Source organism: Platalea leucorodia (assembly GCF_965183815.1).
Source record: "Platalea leucorodia genome assembly, chromosome: 8".
Classification (NCBI taxonomy): Eukaryota; Metazoa; Chordata; class Aves; order Pelecaniformes; family Threskiornithidae; genus Platalea; species Platalea leucorodia.
The window spans coordinates 54,036,868-54,063,600 of record NC_138830.1 but is presented as its reverse complement, the minus strand read 5'-3'; positions in this window follow the sequence as shown (position 1 = coordinate 54,063,600).

Below are 26,733 nucleotides of genomic sequence, written 5' to 3'. Positions count from 1 at the left end.
GGTTTTAGTTACTAGAATAATAATGCAGGGACTGTAAATAGGGTTTATGACTTTTTATGAGAAAGCCATGTGATGCTTTTACAACTCTCACAAGTAATAAATGTCTACATCAATTTGATTGTTTTATGTGGGTTTTCTCCTTGCTTTACACCATGGAATGGGTTGAACTCCACTGGAAGTCCACTTGAAATTCTGACATTTCAAAATTTGGTTTAGTGCCAAATCAGAAAAAAACTTTTGAAGACCACATTTTCTCTTCAACCACATTAAAAAAAAAATATTTGAGATGAATTAAAATAGTCTGTTCTGATAAAACTAAATCAGAACAAAATACCTTCCTTTTTAACATACACTATTCAAAGCATAAAATTAAATCACTTTTGTTATGAAAAGATACTTAGCACAAAAAAATCAAGTAATTTCACTCCAACAAGGTCCAAACACAATACTTCAACCTAGTCAAACCAATTCTTTTTAAAAAACTGAAACAGAACTTCATTGACAACAACATATTCTGATCGGAAGTCTTGATTTCAACTGGATGGCATTTTCCATTGAAAAATTGCCAGGGAAAGGATTTTTCCTCCTAGCTCTAATCTGATATTATCATGTACAGCAGCACTTGGAGTTAAAAATTACAGCACATTTTGAGGTCTCCCAGAATATGTTTTCTCTGACTCCAGCAGCACTGCTGGGCTTTGCCAGCTGTGAGGTAGAGCGCTAAGCAATGGAAACTATCCGTCATCAGCCAAGGTGCTCTTACAGATGGTTAATTAATTGGTAAGCATCACTTTACAGAGCACTGGCATGAGGTTAGTCCCACCATGGAAGGAAGCTTTCCAGGAGGGTCCACGGTTTGTTCCACAGATGCAGATAATCTGTGGATACTCTCTCCAAACATCCCTAACATGCAGCTTGCAGTCCCCGCTGTCTTTTCCCATGCTGCGTCCCAGCAAACTCCCCACAAAGAAGTGGGAAACAGGAGCACAACCTCTGGAACCAGGGACACAACTTCTCTCTTTCCTCCCACTTGGTGAAGCCCATTAGATCTGCTACCAATAGGGCATTATGTGCATAGACGATCACTGATTCTAGAAAAGTTTTACTATTCATTGCTAGAAACCATGCAACTGGCTTGCTCTGCAGCTCTGAATAGGCTGATCATAAAGGGACTTCACCTCTAAATTGCAACTCATTAAAATTGGTACAGTCATGCATACAGAGATGAGGACAGAAAAGTCATCAGGGTCTATACAAAGAGATAATGCTATGGTTATATAAGGGAAAGCGGTATCAAAGTAGGGTTTATACTTTAGACCAAGACCAGTAGGGTGTTTGGTGGTCCTTAGCTCCTATAGAGTTGTAACATCATATCACTTGTCGGCGGATACATCTGCCTGGGAAGGAGGCACAGCTGTTTTTATAAGCAAACTGTTGTATTGCTGAAGGCAAGTCCAGGAGTTTGCAAACCTCTGCATACCTTTGAGTACTCACAGCAAGCACTCTCGGCAGCTCGCTCCCCAGGCAGGTCTCGTCTCACACGTTAATCTGAGTCCACATGATGCCAGGTTTGAAACGAGAGTTTACTACTACAACTTGAAGCCTCTTCCTAGAGAAAGTAAACTCATCCATGCACGCAAGGTGATATTTGCCTTTTGAGATCATAGTTTTCTGTGCAAAGGGTGCTAGATGAGCTGACCCTTTGGTGCTGGTACAGCTCCCTTGGCCTCATGGTGAACCTGCTGCTCCACAACATCCTTCACTCTGCTCAAATGCACGAGGATGCGTGGGGACACCGCGACTGCACTGGGTTGCTTGATGGAGCAGCTATCCAGAAAATATCCTTGGACAAGTGCGATAGCCCCAGGTGATCCACAGGATCCCACATTTTCATTAAAAGCTCAGCTACTGCTCAAGAGAGAGCTCCTAAGACGCCATGAAAGGCAGCGAAGGATCACGGGGAAAGATGAGCATTGTGGGTGGGAGAGAAATAGCCCAACACAAATGGAAAAAACTGTCAAAACATTTACAGACTCCCCGATAATTAAGCAAGGGTGGGGAGGATCATTTTACAGATAGTGTCTCTTTCTCTCCTCACTTCTCCCTGCAAGAAAATAAATGATGAACTGAAAAGGAGAGCGAGAGAGAGAGTAAGTTTTGGAGAGAGTAGCCAAGAGTTTTATTACAAGCCTGTTCCTCATTAAGGCCTTAGCAGCCTCACACACAAAAGCTAATTACTGTTTTTATGTCATGTTATTTTGATTCATATTTCCTGTCTGGAAAACAGACGGGAGTTTTGGGCAGCCGGCCAAGGCGAGGGCCACGGTATAGCGCAAGCGGGAACCTGCCCCAGCCGTGGAACAGAGGAGACAAGAGCCTTATTTTTTTTGATTTTTTTTTTGTTGTTTTGAGGAGGAAATGGGAACTTTCCATGTAGGCGTAGTTTGCTCCCAAAAAATTGTTGTTCTCCAGGGGCAGTGGAAAGAAAGAGATGTCCCACTGCTCGTTTCTGGTCAGGAAGTGCCCCTGCAGACCGGGACGTATGGCTTTGCAATCCTGGTCACGTCTGGCGTTACCCATGCTCGGATAAAAGGGAAAGTGATAGCTTCACAATCGGTGCAGTTTTGAGGAAAGAAATGAATTCTCCGAGGACTGTAACGCTAGTCTCATCCCTCTTATCAACATGCAGATACCATGCAGTGCTCTCCGCAGGGCTCATGGCTAAGTGCTGCAGGGGGAAAAACAAAAACAAGTTGCCACTGCTGCTGCCCCGGGTTTCCATGAGGTGGCAGCAAGGAAAAAAAAAAAAGGTCCCATGAATTACTTCTCCCTTCCACAAGAAATTCGTTCCAGAATATTTTCTGCCTACATAGAGTAAATATTTCACCTGTATTTATACCCTCATTTCAATAGCATCCAGGTGCTCCACAAGCAGACCTGAAGCCAACCTCTTTTCCCGCCTTCAGGAAACAGAGCAGAGTTAATTTACAATTTGAGAGAGAAAGAACAGACTAAATGAGTTGTTCAAGGCCACATCATTTTGCTTTCCATCCAATCAATTAAAAAAACATCTCAGCCTCAGCAGTATTGGAGCTCTTCTTCTGCAATACAGTATTCCAGACTCTTTGTAAATGCAAAGATACTGCACATAGTTTTAGAGCTCTAAATTTTAGCTGAGAAATGGTGGTGGCTAGGAAATTACTGGTTGGAGTTATTACAGATATCTGCTACGAATGGGTAACAATACAAAAATCTTCTATAAAAATGAAAAGATGTTATATAACCCATAATTAATCATTCCATTGCTGAACGTTACCTTCATTTGTTTGCTTATTTTCTGCATACTTCTTGCTTAAGTTAAATAATTAATTACTTCTACTAAGTTAATAAAACAGTTTAAATATATTATTCAAAATTCATAGAGTTTTAACTAGACAAATAGATCAGAAGAAAGCTTTATTTTTTCTGACCTGAGAGCAGAATTCTAATTCAATAACTTATAGATTAAACTTTCCGTGTACATATTCATCACTACCTGTTGCCTTGCAGGATATGTGTCTTGGAAACTCATCCCTTAGGCTGGTGATGAAGGGCAGGCACATGAACAATTTCTAGATGGGTTCTTTTTTAAAAATGTGCTTATTATGGGAATTTTTCACTTTTTTTTTTTGCCAGTGCTGCTAATAACACTATATGTAGTAAACTCATTCAGACTACAGAAAGCACATTACAATGTTTGAGGCAGAAGTGAGCTGTCCTCAGAAGACTAACAATAGATAGAGGATCGGGATGAGGCAAAATCCCAGAATAACTCATCATAAAATAACTTGCATCCTCCCAGAGTCTCCTACCGCTGCTTTCTAGCCTGTCCTAGCAATGATGGTTAATGGCATCCTGGAGTTTTTGACCAGTTAGTTGGGTTGCTCACTTACTCCCATTGCACAGCTCAGTGCTGCTGCCAAATTTCTACCCTCTGCTGACCAATACATGCCAAGAGGAAAAAGACGGCATGTAGGGGGACCTTCTTCTGTAATCTGCCATCTTACAGGTCAGAGTTCATCTCTAGAGGAACTTAACCTTTCTTTTTTAGCATCCCCCACTGAACTGCTTCAGTTCTAGAGTGGAGCACACCGGCTTTTTGAGCAAGTCCTAGGACAAGCGTCCAGCACAAACCAACAGGCAAATATTTGATGGGCAAAATATCCGATTACCCATGTTGGCACCTACCCAAACATCAGCTGCCATATTCTCACGCTTGCCCTAAACCACAAATGAATATTTAATGCTTTGTAAGGAGCCAGGATATGAGCTTTATTTCTAACTTGAGACATGGAGATACAATCAGCGTATCACCTCACCATGTGCACTTACTGGGGGTGCAACATCATGGCTCTTGTAGGCAAAGCTCATCCTTCCTCTTGGACCCTTAAATCTCTGCCTGCTGCCTGCCAGGGTCCTGCCAGCAGAGAGAAGAAATTCCCAAGTGTAGAGGAGGCATCCCAAGGAGGTGACATGGATATCTTGGGGGTAAAAAGGTAGAAACAGTCAGAAGCTACAAAGAAATATTACAAAGATTAATGTTGCAAAGATTATATTGCAAAGATTAGTATTTGACCCTTGTAGCTGTCTTCTGGAGTCCGAGCCCTCATCCCCTTTGGAGACACCACACTGTCTTCTAGACCCCATCCCTGTGAAAGCTGTGGGGATGCTATGAAGCTTAACATGAAAATTGGCATGTTTTACACCTGAGGAAGAAAACAGTCCTTTTCTTTTCTTCCCCAGCTATTTCTGCTGCTTGTTCCTCCTTTCTCACTGTCTCCCACCCTGGCAGTCCTCAGCGAATTGCATCACCCTTTCCAGCCTGAGCGCTGCTGCCGCACTGAGTAAGCAAGCGCTTTACGAGCACACTCCAACACAGTGAAACATGGGTCTGCAGAAAGAGAAAACTCTGGTTAACTTTAATTAAGTTTGCATTACTTTTCCCAGTAGGACCTCAAATTTAATGGTATTACGTTTTAAGCTGTTTGGCAAGTCTTGAGAAAACAGTTTAGTGTATTTCACTAATAAAAACAAAAGCTGTGTAATAAACCAGGCCTCTGTTGAACCAAAATAAGACGACATTGATCCTTTTGAGCATGCAGAAATTTCTTTTGAAAGATGACACTGTTGACTGTGTGCTGGGACTGAGGGCTTCTTTCCTAGTTTGTCCTGACTCAAGCAAAGTTGCCATCTGCTTTATGGTGAACCTGACTTGAGAAAGTGGGCAGGAATTTCATCAGCACCTTAGAGAGACAGTCTTTTTTTTTTTTTTTATTTGCAGCCCCCTAAAAATTATCCTCTGCTTGAGATCCTGATACAAAGGGGATAAGTAAGGAAAGACGCGCTTCTTGCAGCCTGCTCCTCTCCCTCCTGCGTACTGGGTCACGAGCCCTAGATACGCTGGACTGGGCTTAAGTAGCTCATTTAGACGTCAGAAATGCCAAATGCAACCACTGGATGACACCCCAGCTATCACCACTTACCCTATACTGGGAACAGGAAATAGCTGGAGGCCTCAGATATCACTTCTGGTAAATGCTGACTTGTTAATGGTGACTAAGCAGCTGGTCCAAAGCCCACTGAAGTCAATAGAAAAGGTGTCCCCTGACTTCAGTGACCTCTGGATGAGTCTCTAACACACTAGAGCTGTAAGTCCTACAACTCAGTTGGAAAGAGAAGGGAGACAGAGGCTCATCAGCAGGAACATGCTGTATCTTTGGCAGTGGCTGGCTACAGAGATTTATGGACCTTGTTAGCAGGTCAAAATGGCCTCAGCTGTTGGAAAGGACAGAAAAAGAGACCCCAGAGCCCCATGTAATCACCTGAAACTACTGCAGAGTAATGGTAAGGCAAGGTGAATGAAGATGGCTTAGCTTTTGCTCCTCCCTGGCTTGTCCATGCTATGTAACTGTCTTCATAGTCCCTGGGATGTACGACCTCAGATAACGTTGGGTTAAGGGAGAACATTTTCTCCTGCAGTGACCTTGGGTCCATCCCGTGAAATGAGATACCCAAAGCTGTGCGGGGCCTGATCCAAAGCTCACTGAAATGAACAGGAATGTTTCCATTGGCTTGCCTGGGCACTGAATCTCTAAATATTTGGTAACTCAAATCTAAAATGAAAGCTTTTTTTGAAGCTTTAATTAAATTCCTGTGCTAATTCAGAAAAAGGATCATTTCAAGGTCAAGGACACTGCAATTATTTCTTTAAAATCTTGTTATGACTGACTGTTTATGGGGTTGACTCTTCTTTTTCTCCCCTTTTTTTAAAGTTACTGCAAAGGTCCTTATTTAAACTATAAATTGAATTAAAAACTCACATTTAATATTTAGTTATGATGTGGTTAAAAATTTTATGTGCCAGGCAGTTGCTCTTTTATTTGCTTACAATGTTGTCTTTAATGAATGCCAAAACCATGCAGCTCAAATGAGCAAGCAGATGCCAAGTTATTAACAATTATTACCTTTTACAGTAATTTTTGGCAGCCTTTCACTTTTTTGGTGGTCTAATAATTTCAAAACAGGGAACTTTGAAATATTACACCAAGACCAAACAGCACCGCGGATTGGTTGACTTCCTCTTTTCTGACTTATTCCAACTTGTTTCCTATTGTGAAATATTTTTCCACCCAACATTTGCCCAGCATGGAGTGAGGTTTACCCCTGCAGCTAAAAGCCATCTTCCTGATGAAAAATAACAACTACAGAGGTCTACAGACCATGTCCAACTACTGTGTACAGCATACAGAACGGACAGGCAAAAGCACAGTCCAGGACTCAAAGGGAGTCCTGAGCTCACTCGCAAGGCAAACAAAGGTGCGTGAAATTAATGAATCCTCCGAAATCAGGATTAACTCTGCTATGTCAAAGGCCAGGTTTAGAGCCCCAGGTGAGGCCTCTTTATTCTGCTAAAGCAAAGCAAGAAGTCCCAAGGCCAGCATCGCGGGTCGTTGCTAAAAGCCTGCATGCTTTTCAGAAGAGAGAGATGGTTTAAAGCTGGGTTGAAGCTAATCGTTGCTCACAACTTTGGTGTATGAGCAGGGCCATGTAGTACTGTGTCATCTGCAGGGGCTCTGAGGATCACTTTTCCATCCCAGGTCTTCTAATGTTCTTTATATGGTCTCCAGAGCTATTTTTTGATAGTCCATTGGTGTGCTGGCTGGCAGCAGGCAAGGCTAAGTCAGGCTGCACTGACATGTGATATGTATTTCATTTTCTGCTGTGGAATTACGTTGCTGTTAGTCCCCCACATGCTTCTCAGTTCCTCACTAATAGCAATTTCTCCAGTTTTCTTGTCTTTTCAAGGGTTTTTCTTGCTTGCTTTGTGGTTCTTCTTAGATTTTATTATGGAAACAACCACGAGCGACCTTAACATGTCTTCTGCTTACTCTCGGGTGTTACATCTTCCTAAAGTAAACCTTTCAGTCTTCATTTCTTCTTGGAAAAAAAGAAAATTGCTTAACTGTATTTATTAAATTACAGGAAATCCCATTGGCAATTACACCATTTTATAAATAATATTGTTGATAATGGTCAAAACCCATGAAAAAAGTGGAAAAACCCTGGAAGGCTGTGGTGGTGCCATGCTCACTGTGGGGGGGTGCTCACACATGTGTGTTTGTGTGGGCAGTGGTATTTAGCAACCGGCTTTTCCTTCCTCCCTCCCCCCCCAATCCTAAATAGCAATTAGCATCCTCTTGTCTTGGGACCCATGCCCAGAAACCTTGCCCGTGCAACCGCAGCAGAATGGAAAGCAGGATCGAGTACAATGTTGAAAGTCACAAAAATAGTGGCGTTCACTCATGAATGGCCGAAGAGCTTGTGTTTACTTCTCAAAAGCTCAAGAATCATGGCCAAATTCAAGCTTGGTCTTAATGGAGGCACCTCCTGCTTTTCTTAGGTTTGAATTTGACCTATACTGTTCATGAACCCTGGTGTCAACGCTACTTTGGATCTGCCAGTCTTTTTTATTATGATGCTCACTCCTTTCAGTGCTGTGTCTTGATTTCCATAGGTTTCTATAGGTTTTCATAGGTTGATTAGTTTTCCATCCACCTCCGGAGTCAGCAAAAATGCCTGTTTCTCCATGGTGGAGACCAAGGCTTTCTAGTACCATGACCATTGCTATAAAAACTTGTGGTGGCAGTCACACAAAGCAGAACAGGCTCATCCACAGTCCCAAAGTTTATCACCGTATTGGCAGAAGTAGCTGTTCAATTTTTGGTCCATAGTCACCTACCATAAGGGCACAAAGAAGACCACAGAGGAGGACCACAGAAGAGTTGTCATTTGGCTTTGAATCTTTCTATTTCTCCTCATCTTCAGGTCCTGGGCACTAACATTTACTGAGAGTCTCATTCTGGGTGGGAGTCTTGCATCACTATTGAAATAACTTGATTCTTTCTTCTTCTTAATTCTCAGACTAGAAGATTTCAGGACAAAACAACTTTTCCAGTACTTCACTTTTTTAAGTTAATTTGTCAGTGTCATAGATACTAGATTTTTAGGACAAAAAACAGATGCTGAATAAAATGAAAATGAAATACTGACCCTTATTATCAGCTATCAAAGCTGCTTGTCTCCCTTTTCTGTGTGTCATATTTCATCCTGAAGAGAGGGTACATTTTATTTATTTATTACACTTTAAAATAACTGGAGTGGATTAAATTCTGTTCCTCTAACGTAAACATTTGAAGGATGTTTCCTATTGCAAGATGATGTTGCATAGCCGAAGCAAGATTTAAAGAGTCACTGGGGTAAAGTCCGTAAAATTTATGGTGTAATTTATTAAAGGGACACAGTCTGCTACTTTTTATAGCAATGTGAGTATGTGTTGTGTACGAGGGTAGCAGTACTCCAGTGAGCAGCTCTGGGTGGGTATCGAGAGTCAGCGAACAGCTAGCATTTACATATGGTAGCAGTTTATTAGGAAAGCAGTTTATTAGGGAAAGAGATTCAAATATTTAAAGTTCCACCGGGGGAAGCCCTGAACACCTCTTTCCCAGGTTTAGAAGAGAATTAGGCGAGCTCAGTTCCTGAGCTCTCCCATTCTACCTGGACCAGACATTTTCCATGCAAATTCGTCCTTCCAACAAAAATCTTGTAGACATCAGGACAAGCAGCCACTGCAGATTTGTCTTCTCCAGAACACGATGTGACCAATGCAAAACCTTTAAGTAAAATCCCAGAAGAAAAGCAGAAATGGCAGCCACTGGGTTCATGATATGTCACTGGTCATTTATTCTTCTTTCTTTGGCGCCTGTAACTGCTCAGAAGCCACATGGCCTGGTTTCCTGAGAAACCCTTTCCAAGGTGAAGCTCTTCTACTCAATAATCCCTAACTAGCGTTGTTATTTTTACTATCGTTATGCTCATCAATAATAATGCTCCCACACATGGTGTAATTAGTTACTGTGTTACAGTAGCACCTACTTAATCCAGGATTAAGGCCTCGTTGTGCAAAGCGTTGCACGGACAAATAACAAAGAGGTCCCTTGTAACGATTCCTTTGAAAACAACATTTCCTGTTTCTACGCTGAACAGAAATGAGACCACACAAGATTTACAATGAGGGAGGAATTGATTACAGAGCTTAGCAGCCATTTTCATTTTTAGGTTTATTTTTATTGTTATTGTTGTTATTAGTTCTAGGCTAAATAATTCAGGAAGAATATACTTCTCACTTGGACTTTCTAGCTCACAAAGAGCTTTTCATAGTACTGATAATTTGCAGAAGTTTAAGAACAAGCCATACACAGTAAAATACCTACGCTGCTTTCACATGTGCTGTTTGCACCCTACCCTGTACCCACTGGAGACTTAGAAGAGGTCAGATTTGGTCCTGGGTAAATTCTTTAGCTTTCCTAACCACTTACAGCTCTGGAAGACACCAAGATTATAGCCTTGACAAGCCTAGAAAATATATTTTAGACATTTTTATTGAAATTGCTCTTTCTGCAATTCTGAGCACTGTATACTTACAGAGTCGTGAACTCCACTGCAAGCAACAAAAAATTTACCACTGACTTCAATAAGTGCAGTATTAAATCAAAGGTTATTGGGGGTGTTGGACCTCTTGGCAGGGTTATATGAAAAGTAGTTTCAATAGCTCTGCAGCAACCTTTAAAAACCTCCTTAGAAATGTCCTGCTGTGCATGCTGAGGACGCGTGTTGCTTTGCTGCACTGTAGAAGAGCTCTTGCTTTTCACATCCCTCTGTAACTCCTGGATGGTGTCAGTGTCTTAACATACATTTTCATCCTCATCCTGACAGCATGCCGAACCCGCACCCTGGTATTGCTGCGTCCTTCCGAATACCTGATATCCATTCTCACCCATAACAACACAACGTATGCCTCTCTGCATAAATTTGAGATCCATGTTATGGGGAAAAAAAAATAAATATGCTGTTACCAGAATGTGAGTTTTTATTTTAAATTTATGTTTTCCTGAAAATAATTATTTCTCCCCCTCTCATCTTTGGGATCATTGCAGAGTCGTCCACCAGGCAGCCGGAGCTCATCAAATTTTCTTGAAGAATTGAAATTTGGAATGTGGCTACTTAGAGAGAGACAGATTAAATTCCCTGCAACACTATGGGAGGGGAGCAGGAGGATTTGTAGTGTTACCCACAGGAGGTAAATAGCACAAGAAAATCACTACTAATTGCTTGTTTGTGTCCCCGGCATTTTTCAAAACCCTTCAGAAATGGAACTGTTTGAGAAAGCCACTGGAGATGTTGGGATCTTTGCAAAGGAGAGACATGTTTAGTGGAAATTCCCCTTCTGTGTCCTGTTCCCGGGTCTGGACAGGAACTTTTGGTCTGATTTACATTCTTAGACTCAGCAGCCACACTCCTCTCCCTTTTTCTTGTCCTGTTTATTTTTGATTCTCTTGCCTGTTTTGGCCCCCTTATCCATGGGGAAGGGATAGAAGGACGAAAAGGCTTTTCTAGGTATCAAAGTATATCACGTCACTATATTTACAGGCAGAAATGGAGAAAAAAAGATTGAGCTGGTACTTTTATATAGCTGCTTGCAAGAGGGAGAGTTGACCTTCCAGGTACAGTGGGATCCATCACACCATCTCCCACCCGCGCTGGGGGGACATGCTGGGGGATGCTCCCTGTAAGGTCCATCTCGGCAGCCAGAGAGAGGGGAGAGAAGTGAAAGGGCAGCTCTGGGGAGTCTGTTGTAACAGATTTCTCTGGGGCTGGACGGTCAATATCTTATAATGCTATATGATGGTGGAAAATTGTTTGGGGGCCAGATGGAAGCATCCTACTGGTGGCATTCAAAATACTAGCTGCCAGATGGAAAAGGCTGGCTGCAAATACATCATGCAGTTAAAATGGAATAAGCATTCCGAATAGACAGTTATATCTGTGCAGATTATCCATGAAAACGGAGAGGAGTAAGCTGATCTGGTGTAAGATACGTGTAAAATAATAGCACAGACACAGCAAGCTTGCAAATGCAGCACTGGGTTGGCAGAGAGAGAAGGCGGAGAGGCTGCAATGGTGTGATGTGACCTGAAGCTTGAACTGGTGCTAATCGGGGGGATTAAAGTCATTCCTTTTCCCCTGTAAACTGGTCACAGCACATTAAGGCCTAATTTTATAGCAGTATTGGTAAAAATTTGCACATCCATAACCAACGATATTGGCCCAAAACCACAGGTAGTCCAGACCTTAAATGTTGCGCTAACCCTTTTCTGTTGAAGACTCTGTCCTTAAAAGAAAAAAAAATAAAGAAAAAATGAATAAAGAAAACCAAAAAGTAGAGCCAGTTCTTTTAGAAATGAGAACAGAGAGCAAATAAACAATTAAATTATTCAGGTATCTGAAATCTGCATGCAGTAGTCATATTTTATAGTAATGCTTCCCTTTGTAAATGACTTATAAATGGCAAATAAATATTTAAGAGATTTTTATAAGAAAATTGCAAACATGACTAGAATGTGTCAAACATCAGTTAAAACACATCAATCTGAGTTTTTATAGCTAGTTATAAACTGGGGTTATAAGCAAGCTTCTGGTCTCTATAAAAATGATTTGCCATTTATTAAAATGGCTATTTCGTACCGATAAATAAACTTACTCTTTATTAAGTATTTATAAGTGCATCATTAATAGACAGCGTTATTATATTATAGCAGAAATGTTGAATTGCTGACTTGCTCGCTGCCAACACTCGTAACCTGTGAAGAACGGCAAAGCGTATCCCCTCGCCCTAAGCGCCGTCTGACATCTTTCCAGCAAGCGCGCAAATGCTCCAGCCCCAGCAGAGGCTACAGGCTTGAAACCGAGGGACGAACATCTTTGACCTGCATTTTGCCTAGGAATAAAAAGTTGACCCATAGCAATCTGCAAAGCAAATGAATCAGTAATCTGGTAAGTTGGGTGTCAACTCTTAGGACTCCAAAATTTGCAGTGCAGGGGAATATAGGTGTAGGGTATTTACGCTAGGTCAGAATAAAGCTAATTCCAGCCTGTGTGGATTTATTCCCTCTGGGAACAATGGCCAAATACCATCAGCTGCTGTGTTTTTGAGCAGATCTTCAGTGTTTTTGCCAAACCTGCCTGGCGGTGCTTGCAGAGGAAGGGCTGTGGATAGGAGTTCACCCATGTATTTCAGGGCATATCTTTTGCCTCTCCCTAACCCCCTCGTGATCTGGAAAGCGGCCCTAAGGGCACATACCATTGTTCTGAAGTCAAGCTTTATTGGTTTTTTTTAAGAACAGGCTACTTGAGACCTCGTTTTCTTTTGAACTAGGGAGAGCCCATCTGTGAAGTAAAAAGATCCTATATGTCACCCCGCTAATAAGTTTTCCTCAGCAGTTGCTAAAGTCAAGTGTTAGTCTTCAGCTGGAGTCTCATTAAAAAAAATAAAATAAATAAATAGATACCACTGGCTAGGAGATGAAAAGTATCCTTTCAGCCACATTATAAACTTACCTCCCACCCCAAAAAGAATTACTATTTCAAGCCACGTAGCAAAAGGATTTCAGGGCTGCGTGTGGTAGAGGAGAGGGTTTATAGGAGAAATTTAAGTCTTTTTAGCCCTTGAATAAAAATATCTTTTAAAGGGAATTCTACACAGCAAAACAATTAACGCTGTATTAATGTAGTGGCTTTTCCTACAAATCTATCATGTGAAATAACATAGAGAAAACATTTTTATGATGGGCAGCAGCCTCCAGTCGAGGGGGGAATAGGAAGGTCACGGAGACAGTATTTTCTTGGAGACGATGACACATTAATTTTCACAGGTTGGACACCGGTAAGAGGAAAAGATTGAAGCCTTTTTTCTTCAGAGCATCTTGCCACCATCTGATTTCTGATGTTAACGCAAACAGAGTTTTGATCCCTTTGATATCTTTTTTTCTCTCCTCCATTTTCTTTGAGGGAAGTCCAAGTTTTTAGTGCCGGGCTGTGAATTAGGACTCTGTTGTTGTGTGAACTGCAGGGAAACCCATGGAAAGGCTTAGGGAAGTCTCTAGGGTTGTAAATCCCCCTCAAGCCCATTTTAAAAGGTCCTCATCTTAACACCTTAACCCCCTGGACATGGAGCACATTTCACCACACCCGTTCAGCTACCTCTGAGGTGATGCGCTTGAGGTGGCCACCCTTCCCAGCCTGCTTTCATCGATGCTTTGCAACTGAGAAGTGACAGTTTTATTTTTTTGTCATACATTTCCACTGTAGAGATGGGGAGGACTGAACTCATCTTGAGGAGGAGTTTGGAAAATGGGGTTAGTAGATAATTGTCCCGAACCAATGTCAGGGGAGGTTTCGATACGATCCCAAGGAGGCGATTAAGACGCTGGAATCGGTCAGATGTCGTACAACGTTTTACTTTTATTTGAGGGGAGAAGCGAATGGAGGGAGGAGGGAGGGCAAGGGAGGAGAGGGAAATAGGAAGGAGAGAGAAGGAGGAGTTTATGACCACCACTTCGAGTCCGATGATCTTCTGCTGGGCCTTCGGTGGCCTCAGGCGTCGCCGGGGACCGAAGCGGGGGGAAACCCTGAGGGCGCAGGAACGGCGGGAGCGGCCCCGCGCGCCGCCGGGGTCACGTGCGCCCCCCCCCGAGCGGGCTGCCGCGCATGCGCAGATCGCCAGTGCGTCCGTGCGGTTCGCCCCGGCCGTGCTGCCCCCGCCTCGGCGCCGTTCGCGCCTTTTGCCCCCGCGCAGGCGCACGAGGTTGTTTTCCTCAAGGCGCTGGATGGCGCCACAGCGGCAACGTCCGGACAAACCCACGCTTTCTATCGGTCCTTTACAATAATGTATTAATATTCGTACACATTCTCTTGAGAAAAGGACCATGGTATCGTCAGGAACTGAAGGCGTTCAGAAATTCAGTTTTCATTAGGGATCACTCCCAGAAACACTGTGTCCTTCAGCAGCGTCTCAGCAGGCAGGTTTCAGACGTTCTTGAGCATCATACACCCTGTCATACACCCCACTTCCAGGACTCCCAGGCTGTTTATGGGGAGATTTTTGCAGACTGGGGCTTTTCTGAGAAGTGGCTGGTTGGAGCTCATCACCCCGCCTTGGAGAAGAAACACAGAACATAATCCTTCCTGCGCCCTATGGCCGCAATGTCCTCCCCAGGCTGCTTTGTCCCATGACTACCTTTGCTGTTGCCAGATCTGCTTCAGGATAAAACTATCTGCCTGTAAATTTAGGCTGGAAATTTCTAGCTATTCCAGCAGGACCTGCATTTCAGTGGAATGCTTGCATCTTGCTTCCCAGATAACCTCAATATTAAGGATGGTGCTGCGTGAAAGGTGCTGTATATATATGCTGCGGTATAGGGAGGTCTCCTGAAGGTTTGAACTTGCTGACTCTGAAGAGCAGCAGGTCCAAGGTGCTTGTCCGTGGCTGAATTAAGGCTGTAATTAAAACACAACCTCCTATGCAATACAGTCACATAATTACTGCTTATAGCCACATTTAGCCATGGTTGATGATGTCAAACATAACATGCACAAACCCCAGCAGTGACAGGAGGCATTTAGAGCGGCTTGTTTGGCTTTGAAAATGGAAGATGTTGGGTAAAACCATCTCTTCCACTACGAACGGAACAAAGCAATACATAATGTGATGAAAGGAGCGGAAAGCTTTCTGGTGGGATGGCACATCCCACCTGGAACAGGATGGGCTTTTCCCTGGTGGTGGGCACTGAGCTTTCCAGACAGACGCTTGCATGAAAAGGGACTTGTTTGTGCGGGCAGCCTGGGGAACCCTCCGCTTGACTTAACACAGGGATTTCTGTCTGCTGCAGACAGGTTTCCAACCCATGCCTCCATCTGTCACCGACGCTGCCCCAGGGGCCCGATCCACTTCCGAAACTCCCTTTCAGCTGGCGTGGACCCGGCGCCAGGGAGGGCAGGCAACAGCCGTGGCAGCCACAGCAGGGAGTAGGCAGAGCACCTCCCTGCACCCAAAGCATGGGAATCACACCAAAAATAGTTACCCCGTCCTGGTTGCTGACTCCTTCTGGTCTCTGAAATGTGGCAGCATTCACAGCGAATCATTGGTGTTGAAGTGAGGAGATTCCTCATCCCAGGTGGGCTATGCCTTGGCAGAAATGCATCCTTTTTTCTGTTTTATAATTTGGAAGAGATTTAGTGTGGAGATGGGCTCTGGCCCCAATGCCTGTGATGTGGCAGAGCTCATCCTCGGTCTCCTCCGTGCCAAAGTCTCCCAGCCTCTGGATGGGGCAGGTAGAGGACCATGCTTCCTCCCCGTTGGGTGGCTACGGGGGAGGAGAGGGAAATATGATTTTTTTTCCTCATTAAACATCTCAGCTGGCCTGCTGGTTTACCTCTTCCAGAGCTGCCTGGTGGGAAAGGGTTAGTGGCACTGTCACCCTTCTGGAGTACCCCAAACAATCACGGGGTTGCACGCACATCAGTAAACTTCTCTTCACACCTTTCACGCCTATTTGTTTGAATAGGAACACCTCAATATAGGGACATAAAAAATACCATCAGCCGTGCTACCCTGCGCTGCGTAGAAGGCCACCTAGCTCTTTTGGCAGGCTCCTCTTGCTGTTGGCTGAACCCTGAGGTCCCTGTTAATAGGATAGCACTGTTTATTATCTCATAGAGAACATTATAAATAGATGCTGTTAAAGATAATGCCACATTGTAAATAAAGGCACCATATGAAATCACAATATTTAACTAGCTGCTGTCGAGGTATTTCTTTTCAAGCGAAAATATTCAACAGCCGACACTTTGCTGAGGCGAAACCATCCAAATCATCTTGGTGACAGATCCTTCATAAAAATACTTTCATTTATACAAGAAATAGTTCCTTGCGTGTGTCTCTTTTATCTAGTTCAGTGGATGTATTGATCTGGAACCCCTACCTGATACAAAACTTGTCATATTTAAACCCTACAAAACCTTATAACAGAAAGTTTGTTCCTCAAACAGGAAAACTGAGACATGGGAGACATAAACAGGTCATGTTGGCACCAGTTTTTTTACGAGGCTGCACATTCAAATTCAGATTTATTAGTCTGGAGACAAATGTCTCTTTGGGGGGAATGGAAACCAAATGTTGCTGGCATTTTAGGTATCACATTCACTGCAGAAAATACAAACTTAGCAAAAAATAGGAAATGTACCCCCAAAAAATTGCTACTCCATTTACCTCAAAAGTGCCAGACTCAGATTCCCAACACACATCCCCTCCCTTCTCCTCCGGCTCCTAAATGAGCGGAAACCAAAAATTACTTGCAAATTGCCCCTTCCCCAGGATTTGATGGCATCGCCCTCGATAGAGTCACTGGCCTGGCTCGGCAAGCGGCTTGGTCCCAGGCAGCCCTTCGCTTGCCAAGGACATGAACTGAAACGCGATGGTTCAGCATCACGGGGAGGCCTCAGGGCTGAGATGGGGTGAAGATTCACCCCAGTTGTGCAATTCCCGCTGCAGGGTTCACAAAGAGATGACAATCGCTCCATAGCACAGAGAGGGTGGAGACAGGGCAGGGGGAGCAGAGGGGAGGGAAGGTTAACTCTTGCATCACCTGAACCAGCTCTAGAAACCTCTTTTGGGGTCAACAGAAGATGAAAGCTCATTTGCATTCAGAGTATTAATGTTTAACTTGAGCCGTGCTGGTGGCACAGCCCTTGGTTTGCAGTGAGGCACGTGCAACAGTACGACTCCTAAGAAATCTTCACTGAAAGAGTAGTCAGGCCCTGGCCCAGGCTGCCAGGGAAGTGGTTGAGTCCCCATCCCTGGAGGTATTTAAAAGACGGGTAGACGTGGTGCTTGAGGACATGGTTTAGCGGTGGACTTGGCAGTGCTGGGTTAACGGTTGGACTCGATCTTAAGGGTCTTTTCCAACCTTAACGATTCTATGATTCTATGAAAATGCTGGAGTCTGCTCTCCTGGCCCAAGTTGTTTGTAGCTTTGGTGTACATTGCATGGAGAAGGGGGTTGATTAGTATTCTATATCGAGAAAATTTCTGTGACAAAGGAATAGAGCAAAGCCACGATGGAAAACTGCTCTGTCGCTCAGTGAAGAGCTGTACATAGGTAGGACATATCTCAAACATTTATCCTTGCCAAGAGACTCCCATATCAACATCTGCAGAGACCAAAATCCCCAGCTCCCATTCTTTGACCTGTCAAGGCAACCCTCAGCATCAGGATGAAGATATAATTACGCAGGATGAAGGATTTCACTTAACGAACCCTAGAGGAAGCCTGACTCGGGCAGAAGCAGTAGTATAAGTCAACCAGGGCAAAAGGTCTGATTGCTATTTCCCTTCCAGAGAATGGGACAAGTCATCTGGGCAGGGAGAAGCACTTATTGTCCTGAGACAGTCTGCAGTTTTTCCATGTAAAATACCCACCCCAACAAGAAGCGGCAGATGTTTCATGTAAATCTGCCACGGGACAGAAATGTCCAGAAGGTCAGATGACCAGATGTGCAGATAGGGATGGGGAGACAGAGGAAACTGCCTGTCCCCTGGAGGAGCACCAGGAAGGAGTTTTCATTAGCACTTTGGATGCAGGAAATGCAAAGCCTGAGAGCTATTAATAGAAATGGCCTCTTACATGGATGCTGGAGAAGAGCGGGCCTCCAGGAATGAGGAAACGACAAATCATTACAGATCTGCAAGGGCTGTTTCACCCATGAGCGAAGCTGCAAGAAATTCCTACCCGTGTCCTTCCATCAGGAGCGACAGACCAGGCTGCTGGCCTTCAGTTCGCTTTGCAAACTCTCCCGCCAGTTGATGTCCAGGGAAGAAGAAGAAGAAGATGCAATTTGCCTGTGGGAATGCTCATGAGAGCATTTATCCAGAGCCTGTGAGGCTGATTAGGGTTAAAGCAGACAGGCTTTTCAAGAAAGGTGTCTGTCTTTGGGGAGTGAAGAGTGTCCCTGAAGACGGGATGTGAATTTGAGCGGAGTAAAGAATGGCTCTTCAGGAGTCTCATCATGGGTACCAAGGTCTTGCTGACCCACATGCATTCTACAGCGCTGGATGAATTTGGGCACTGACCGTGAAAGGAATTTAATACAGGTTCTTGAAAACTGAATAAAATCCTCATACAGAGCTGTGAGAATAAATGCATTAAACATAGCTAGGTTATCAATCGCCCAGTTTTGCAGAGGGGAGAGGACTCGCCATGCACGGTCAGTATCATCCCTGTAAAGATCCCAAAGTGGGCTGATATGTCTGTGACAAGACAAAAAAAAGAAAAGCCAAGAGTGTATTTTACCTTCAAAATGGCATAAGGCACTAGAGCATCCCTAGGGCTTGTCTTTTAGTCCTGCAGAGAGTACTCTGTGCCTCCTCCCAGCTGCACTGTAGCACTCATGTTCTTTAGGATCCCAGAGATTTACTCTTCTCCTTACTTTCCTAGTCTGTAAAATGGAGATAATATTTAGCTACTGCACAGATTAATGTCAGGCTACTGCAGAGATGTAAAACACTACTAGTACTATGTAATTACATTATTATGGTCCTATAATAACACAGGCAAACCTATTTCATTTAAGCGTTGGCAAGGGTAACATCCCACTGTATGCAAAAGTTCATTCAATTTCTTTCCAGTCTGCTAAAATGGCAAAATAATTCTACCTATTCCCTGTGGCAGTAGCATTTGCAGTAGTTAAAAATAGCAAAGCAAAATTACTTCAAAATAATGAAAACAGAGCATTATATTGTCATGCTACTTACATTGCTGTTGGTGAATAGCTAGCATTGAAGAAGAGAGAAAGGAAAAACAAAAAAAATAAATTGTTTGACACTGCCAAAAGAATGCAGATACTAAAGACCTTTTTTGGGCAAAGTTTCAGTTTTCCATTATTCTGTGTACACCAGTTGTTTCAGACACCTTAGCTCATCTGATCAGAGAAAATGACAATTTTATGTCATTCCCAGATATGTCACCGTTTCCATTTGTCACCTGTCCATTGCCTCACAGATCTGAGCTCACCCAAGCTAAAATCACGTGGGTGACTAAAGGAGGAGAAACATGATGGAGATAGAGATGCCTGCCCCCTCCCAGGGCGGGGTGGGGCTCCAGGTGGTGGGTGGACACCAGTCTGCCCCACCGCCATCCCATCAACTAACCTTTGATTTATCCCAAGTCCCATCTAAGATGGAAAAAACTGTGCAAAGGGGAAAAATCTGGACAGGTTTGCTAAAACTGATTAATAGAGGACAGCTTCTGCCTGGCTGATGTTGCCTTCACAAATTCTTGTCTGTGCCCTGAGGAGAAAACGATGACTCATACAGAATAAACCAGATTTCTCCAACTCACAGGAAGACACAAGAGCAAATGCTCTTTGTGGGATGAGAATAATTCCCAATAATTTTAACAACTCCTTTGCTTTGAACAGTTTGCACTGGTCATTAACCGTCCCTGGTGGATGTTGAATCAACAGGTCTTGGTCAATAAAATTGTCTCTTCCTGATTATTTTCCTGGTCATGAAGGTGTTGGTTAACATTATCCTGTTTGGATAATCTGAAGAAGCCAAATGTTTATCTGTTGGTGCATAAATAATACCTACGAGTATGACATATAACTCATTTAATTCTCTCCTTCAAAATGCACCTCTCCAGGCAGCAAGGAGAAATAGGTCTCCTCCCTGCTCTGGCCCTTTTTTTGGATTGTCTTTTCAGGAAAAAAATCTCACCTTTTTACTGCTTTTAAAAAGTAATTTCTGCAAGAACTCAGTGTTCTCTTGTGAGTTGTATGAACACATCCAAACTTACCAGAGGAGACTGGGGCACCAGGACACTGGTCACCCCGCAGAGATATTTCCTGAAGGGTTTGCAGCTCAGCCGGCAAGGAATAAAGGGTAGCACTGGGAAGCGGAGGCAGGAGGGGATTGCCAAAACCAGACCTACTGTTGGGTTTTCTCCAGCCTCTTTGCCTTTCAGGCATGCCACACAATATACACTTAGCCCATCAGGTCTTGCGGGGGAGGTTGTTGAGTTTCTTATTTAATTGCAAATGTGCAGTAACCCTTTGAAAATTCAGAAACAATAGTTTTCTTTTAAATTTTGTCCTCCTTATTCAAGGCTGTGAATTACATGGATGTAAGCTGTTAGCTTCTCTAGCTTCTCTACCTGTTTGTTGTATCAATCTGTTGCATCTTGTCATGGACCAAAATCTGAGCCTTTTCATGGGTTCTCTGAACTTTTCATCAACTCTGGGAATTAACGACTGAACTTTATCGGCTTCAGTAGAAGCTCATGTGTAAGGTCTAATCAAAACTCTGCTGGAACCAAGGATCTTTCAGATAGAAAATTATTTCAGGAAACCAGGGACTTCGGCACGGAGGCTGAGATAGGCACAGGGGCTGTCTGTGGAAATCCCTCCCAGGCCACTGAGGGATGGTGAATCCTTTCTCTGGAGGTGTTTGTCACTTAACATCTGATGTTCCTCAAGCCAAAACAAGATGCGTTGAACTTCACTTCATAGAATTCAGTCCGCCGAGGGCTGCTGTGGTTTCACCCGACAGGGCTGTGGTTTTGCGTCACTGAAACATACCTGCAAAATCTGAGCATCTTGCATACACATTCACGCAGGGGGAAAGAAAAAAAAAAGAGAAAGTGGAGAAATATGGTAGATTTTAGGAAAAATAGACTGAGTATTTTTCCATCTTGGCCCGGCCTTGTTCAGAATGTGTGATTTTACTGGCCTATGCCAAGGGCTCATTTTTTGGGGGTTATTTTTGTTTATATAAAGGAATATATTTCACTGTCAATATTATAGCGGAGAAGAAAATCTTTTGGAAGAGATATATGTGTTCAGTTGCTGGGCATTATATCCTCTTCTTTTTCTTGCTTTCTGTTTCTCAGCAACCTCTGTGCTCTCTCGCTGCGGGAAGTCACAACAGCTCCTACACCAAGAACCATCTTTCTTTTTCTCCTTCCTGAAGAGCTTTCAACTTTTCTTGCTGTCTTCAACAGCTCGGTGCCATCAGAGGTGAAAAAGGCCTTGAACTGCTTCCTCTGGGGGTATGATTGAAGGATGCTCCATTTGAAGAGGCATCGCCAATCACGCCTCTTGGGTAGCTGATTGACATGGGCATTGTCAGCTCCCAGTTGGCCCTGGATGGACAAGCACCTGAATTCACCTGCGATCGAGGAACATGCATCACTGCTTGACAGCCTGAGCCCCATTAGCGGAGGAAGGGTCATTAAAGAAGCAAACTGCTGGCTTGTTCTTGCCATGACCGTGTTTTGCATGGTCCAACTAAAACAAATGTCCAAATTGACATTCCAAGCATAATAAAGAGGTTTCCATATCCGTTGCACTTTCATTGCACAACACCCTTCAATAGAAGTGTTCAGCTAATGGAAAACCAAAATCACTCAGAAAAAAAAAAAAAAGAAAAGAAAAAAATTGTCCACTTTTTCAACATCCTTTTTGCTTTCAGATGAGAAAGGAAAGGGGGATGTAGAGAAGAATGCAAAGAGCAAACATCTTAAAATGCCAACAAGAGCCTTTTGGAAGCTGATTAGAACCATTTGTGTGTGGTCAACAAAAAAAAAAAAATTGGAGTTTGCAGAAAATGGAAGGGAGACAACCTCTGCTCTGTTCTGAGTCACAGAACAGATGCCAGCGTTTCTTCTGACTTTACAACTTTTTCTTGGCCTATCCGGGTGAAAGACTGATTAAAAATGGGGGCTGAGAATGCTTGTTGAAAAACCTCCCAGATTGTAATCCTAGCAGAGGGGCAAACGCAGACTCGCAGTAAATCATTCCTGGCTGTCTGGATCACTTATCAAATACAGCAAGCAAAGACACCCAGTCACGGCCATAGGAAATCACACGTCCAGTAGCCTGCTCCTTTCAAGGAGCCTTTGCCTTGTATTCAGTGGGAAACAGAGTAGAAAATAGACTATCTGAATTACAGCTGAAGGGAGGAAAAAAAAAAAGAAAAAGAAAAGAAAAAACGCAAGATTTTCTGTAAAAAAACCATAGACACGGATGGAAAGAGATCTATCTACTCCAAAACCATTTTTCCTTCAGTGGTGTCTTAGGTAAAATGAAATAAACCAAGAGGATTGAATTTCACTGGGAGAATGACTGTGAGGTCTGCTGTGCAAGCCAGATTTTCCAACCATACATTTAAAAGCGGTTACTCAAGTTTGGGTAAGAAAAAAAAAAAAAAAAACAACCACTCACCCAATTTCCGAGCAGTCTGTGAATCGTGAGGTTCAGAGATGCAGAGAAACAGAGCGCTTATTTACAACTCACACGGAGATCTTTCCAAAGGACGATCGTGTCCGGACTTTTTTCACTGCCCTCTTGACCTCTTGGGGGGTTTGTGTTGCGTTGTGTTTTATTTTTCACCATCAGGGGCTTTAGCGAACATAAAATTCCTTTCCCCATGAACGCTCCCAAGAAAAATGGGCAGCCAACACAAGCTGCCAAAGTTCTGCTAGGTGCAACAGCCATGAGCATTTTGAGTTACTGGAGTGCCAGTTAATCAAAGGCAGCTCAAACTGGAAATATTGTGTTCATGGTAAATTTAGGATCCATTATACCCACTAGTAAAACCAGCAGCAGCTGAAAACACCAGAGAAGGAAACTTAAACTTCAGAAATCAAGGAATCTCATTCAAGAAGAGTGTCCTTTATAAATGCAAGAGGGTTAAAAAGCTCAAGGAGCATTGATTTACAAGCTGAGACCCATCAAGCATGGGTAAAGGAAGAGTCTTTTTTGTGTTGTTGATTTTTACAGGATTAAAGGAGATAATTAATTTGCTACAACTTCAACCAAAAGAAAAAAAAATGAGAGGTTTGGCCTCCAGAACCGGTGATAACAAAGTGGCTGGGAATTAATACTGATCCAAGGTTCAGACCTTACAAATTACCCACGAGATCTGCTAAGTTTTTAATTAGCAGTTGTTAGTAGTAATTCAGTCACACTGGCTTAATATTGAACCAAAATGCAATGGCTAAATCCCTGATGAGGGTTTCAATTTATGGGACCTTATTAACCTCCAAAAACTGGCTTCTATTTTGATCTGGCATAACAATTCTCCTTGTAGCACCTGGGTCTCGATGTGGACCAGTCAAAAAATTACGTTCATTTTTCTGGTTGAATGCTTTTTCGTAGCAAACCTGGTTTTTATATTTAACCTGACTTTCAGCAGCATCACCAGAGATTTTGTTTTTGTACTGGATGTTTGTATCTTTCTGGCATATCATAATCTCTTGGCACACCCTAATGCTTCTAAATGGTGCTAATACAAATCACTCCTTAGCCTTTTTAATCCAAAATACTTCATGACTTGATCTGAAATAATGCGGTTGCTCAAACTATCCAGTGGTGTTGTAATGGTACAAAGGAGAAAAAGAAACCCAAAATCTGAGGAGGAGACAGTATTCTTCACCTCTTTTCCATAGCTTTGCTGCTAACAGATACGAATTTAGCAATAGTGAGAAGCAAACACATTCAAAACCAGAACTGCACTACAACCGAGAGCAAGACAGGACGTGGTTTGGCTTTTACGGACAGAAAAAGGTGCTACATTCAGTTTTTCTGAGCCTATAGGTAGCTCTGTTGTAGGAAAGGTTTTCCCAAAATATAGGATAAGTTCCACAGGAGGCTTACCTACCTTCTAAGATCCATCATATGGTCAAACTCCTCTAATATCTTGCACTTGATTCCTGAACTGCTTTAAAAATGAACATAACATTTGAAATTTGTCTGCTATGAGCAGAAATCTAGCAAGGAGAAGTTATCAATTTAGCAAAATCTGTTGCTAATGCCTCCCTAATTCTAACACTCCTTAAAGCTTACCCCAAGTACCAGAGTGGTGAGGCAGTGGACATGCTCATCAGGAATCCTTATTTAACTAGTTAGTGTAACTGTATAGGTTTATCTATCTACTTTTTTTTCTTTTTTTTATTTCTACCATGGCAAAACAGTGATAACTTGGTCATTTGCCCACAAAAAGAACTTTTATTTTTAACTGGAAGCATGGGCAGAGCATTTTATTTGTGGAAGAGCTCCCCTGTACCAGACTCACACCTGGAAATGCCTCAGGTGGGAGGAAGGGGAGGACTGTCCATCACCAGTGCATGCCCCCCGGTAGGTCCAACCCTGTCAACAAGAAAGGTGCTTCCATGACACACGAGTGCAAACCACCGCTGATACTAATTTGTTTCATCAAACAGCAAGAGCTGGGCATCAATAGGTGTTACTGAAAGAGCAGGTGGAGCAGGTTTGCAAAATCATTGCCCCTTGCACACAGCTGCATTAATGGGGACAGGAAAAAACCAGAAACCAGGGCATTAGCTTTCTGAGTTTTCCCCATAGTTTCCAGCTGCCTAGATGTTAACGAGGCCTTTATAAATTTGCTCAAGTCTCTCTTTGTAATCTCTGCCTGGAAGAGCAGTGGTGAAGTTGTGCTGTTGTGGGGTTACCTTAGCTAATGCTGAGGGGTTTTTTGTCTGAGACTGCCCTTAAGTTGGTGCCAGGTACCTTCTCCAGGCTTAGCTGAGAAGTAGCTCTCAGGAAGCAGGTAACAGATCTACTTTTCTTTTCTTTCTTTCTGACAAAGAAATTGTTTCTGTTTTCTGTCTCCAAGGAAGTAGCTTTATTTTTATGATCCTAGTGGGGAAAACGAAAACTTCAGAAACTTTATTCTTCTGATTTTATTTTTACGGAGATATTTTGTCTGTCTTCCCAGCTTCAACCAAGCTGCAGCAGTACTCTAACAACCAATAACCTCTTCAAAAGGGGTTTTCTTCAAGATATTCTTTTTGCTGCTAGGGGAGTGAGGAAAGAATTCAGCTGTTATCTCTTTATCTTCCCTGGAAGGAAATAAATTAGATATATTACAATTCTTATCTTATTCCCTGTGTCTCACACATATGCTATTGGAAGGAACTTTCAGTTCAGGGAACATGCTAAAAGTTAAAGGAGGATAACTGTGCTCAGGGGACGGAGATGAGATGGTCTCTGCAGTGAGAGTCTGGCTGCAGAGAGGTACAAGCCCAAGGCTGCAGCAGGGATAATTTCAAGTTACTGCTTTCTTTCTGTGAAAAGAAAAGAAGGAGTTGCCACTTCCACTCTTTCATCTTTTCCAGTTAAAAAGAAATTTGTGCTCTCTTCCAAACTTACCAAGAGTGCAAAGCGATGCCTCTCAGTAAATAAAATTAGTGAAAATGTTCACTTCCTTAGAAATACTGCCGATAGGCTCACCTTTTGTAACGAACCCTAGCAACAGCCTGTTCTCTTATTTTTTCAGTCCTTGGCCACAAAATTTGGCTTCTATTAAATGGATGTATATGAAGCTTGCAGTGATACTGGAAAACAAGTTTTGTCCACTGTCTTAATTCTACATCATAAAACCCCTCCAAACTTGTATATCTAAAATAAGCCCAATACCAAAAAGGAAAATATTGGTATGCTTTAAGAGTGTTGCATTTATTCTGTCTGCTAGCTCAGAAACACCCTAATGTATAGCAATACCCTCCCAGAGAGCAGAGTGTATCCTATACACCAAGTTTGCTCTCCTGAGGACAGGTATCTTTGTTCCTGTCTTCTTTGAAGAGAAAAAAAATATTTTGCTAGGGGATATTAAAGTCAAGCCTCCGATGGTTTTTTTTTTTGCTCACTTGCTGAGAATTCAAGAAACCTTATTACTTCTGAGGGGGGAGTCACAGATACAAACTACAGAACTATGCAAGTGTTTGAATAATTACAGACAGGGGTTTCCAAAGGCACCTTCTTTTTAATACTCTGTAGCGTACTTCCAATTCTTCATGTTGAATATTTCAGATAAGGTATTCTGGAGGTGATAGAAAAAGGAGTGAGGAAGTGGTAGAATCCTTTTTAGAAATTAAGATAACGTCTTCACGCACGAAGAATTTTAATGTTTCTGTCTATGGGGGAAAATGCATTTCACATAAGTTCTCCTTTCTTGTTGAGTTCTACGACGTAATGTAGAAATATGATGGAAAATTTGGAAATCCTGCAACAGAGATGGACAGTTTTCACAGATGAATTTTGATGCTCAGTAACTGAGCCTGAAGGGGACTTGGGTTCAGAAGCTCAAAGGACAGCATCGCCTTCCCCTGGCCTTGTCATCTTATTAAAAGGTGGATCTATATTCAGCCCCCTGTTGACTCCTTCGGGTCTCAGCTTTCCATCTCTGGCAGGAACTGGTACCGATGCCAATTTTTGCATTGACAA